The sequence below is a fragment of the Echinops telfairi genome, unplaced genomic scaffold (assembly GCF_000313985.2).
Source record: "Echinops telfairi isolate 266 unplaced genomic scaffold, ASM31398v2 ScPeMD7_1;HRSCAF=3_0, whole genome shotgun sequence".
NCBI classification, from domain to species: Eukaryota; Metazoa; Chordata; class Mammalia; order Afrosoricida; family Tenrecidae; genus Echinops; species Echinops telfairi.
Genome location: NW_022103896.1, coordinates 23,056,176 through 23,057,897, shown reverse-complemented (window position 1 = coordinate 23,057,897; position 1,722 = coordinate 23,056,176).

Genomic DNA, 1,722 nt, shown 5'->3' with positions numbered 1-1,722 from the left:
CTCCTCAGAATGGCTACACTGTACAACACTGACAACACCTACAGTAGGCGAGAATATGGAGCAGCTAAAACTCTCCCACATTATGGGTGGGAGCATGAATTTGTACACACAGTTGAAACAATGTTTTGTAACACCCTGTAGTACTTACTCAAGCTAGACATGCCTATATCCTCTGACCTAGAACGTATCTCGTGAATAACACTTCAATAAAGTTGAGTGAGAAGAACCAGTCAGGGTGCAGTATAGCAACGATGAAACACAACTTTCCTCGAGTTCCTCAGTGCTTCTTCCCCCCACCCCACTATCACGATCCCAATTCTACCTCACAAATCTGGCTAGACCAGAGGATGGACACTGGTACAGATAGGAACTGGAAACACGGGAATCCAGGGCAGATGATCCCTTCAGAACCAGTGGTGTGAGTGGTGATACATAAACAAATGGTTACGGAAGGAAGAATAATTCATTCTCCTTGTAGACACAGGAGAAGCTCAGAAGTAAAATAGCATGACAGCTGAATTCTGAATGATGAGGAGAATTTAACTAATAAAAAGGATCATTCCAGAGAGGGAGCATAGCCCAAGCAAAAGTGCGTCTGTAAATGTGGCTTCTATACAATGGTAAGTAAAGACATTCTACAATAAAAATCATGGGCATTTTTTATTATGAATTGGTTGATGGTTTGCATAGCAGATCAGTTTCCCTTTTAACAATTCATCCATATCTTGTTTCATGTCCTTGGCTTCAATCCCCACAATGAAACTAACATCAGTTATCCCACGTCTACCCTGTAGCTCCTATTTCTTTTCTTCCTTTTTTCCTAACCCTTCTGGATGTTGTCCCTGGGTATAGGTTTTCCTATGATTCTCAAGTGATTAAGTATTCTCAGGTGTATGTACAGCCCTGGTGATTTTGTTCCCTTTAGAGACCTGCCCTTGTATGACTGAAAGCTGAATTCATTTCCAGTTCTACAGGATAAGTAGGACCACAGCCTCCTGGGTTCCACCCCGTCTTATCAGACCAGTAAGCCTAGTCTTTGCTTATGATCCTTTTCATAGCACCATCTAGTTTAGCGGTTCTCAACCTTCCTACGACTCAGACCCTTTAATACAGTTCCTCATGTTGTGGTGACCCCCCAACCATAAAATTATTTTCATTTCTACTTTATAACTGTCTTTTGCTATTGTTATGAATTGGGTGACCCCTGTGAAAGGGTCGTTTGACCCCCAGAGGGGTCACAACCCACAGGTCAAGAACCACTGATCTAGTTCATCAAGTCTCAGGAGCAGGGAAACTAATGTTCTTATGTCCGTTAATCCATTGGTCTAATTGCTTCTGTATATCTTGAATTTTCAGCATTCTTCCTTCCCCCAGACAGGGAGATAACAATAGTCACACCTTAGATGGCCACTCATAGATTTTAAGAACATGGTCCGCACAGTGGGATGTAGAACATTATGAACTATGTTATGCCAATTGATCTTGGTGTGCCCTGAGTAACTCAAAACTCACCGCCTTTGAGTCCATTCTAATTCATAGAGACCCTATAGGACAGAGTAGAACTGCCTCTGTGGGTTTCTGAAACTATAATTCTTTACAGGAATAGTAAGCCTCATCTTTCTCCCTCCGAGTGGCTGATGGTTTTGAACGGCTGACCTTGTGGTTAGCAGCCCAACATGTAACCTCTATGCCACCAGGTCTCCTCTGAGAGGTCTGAAGAAG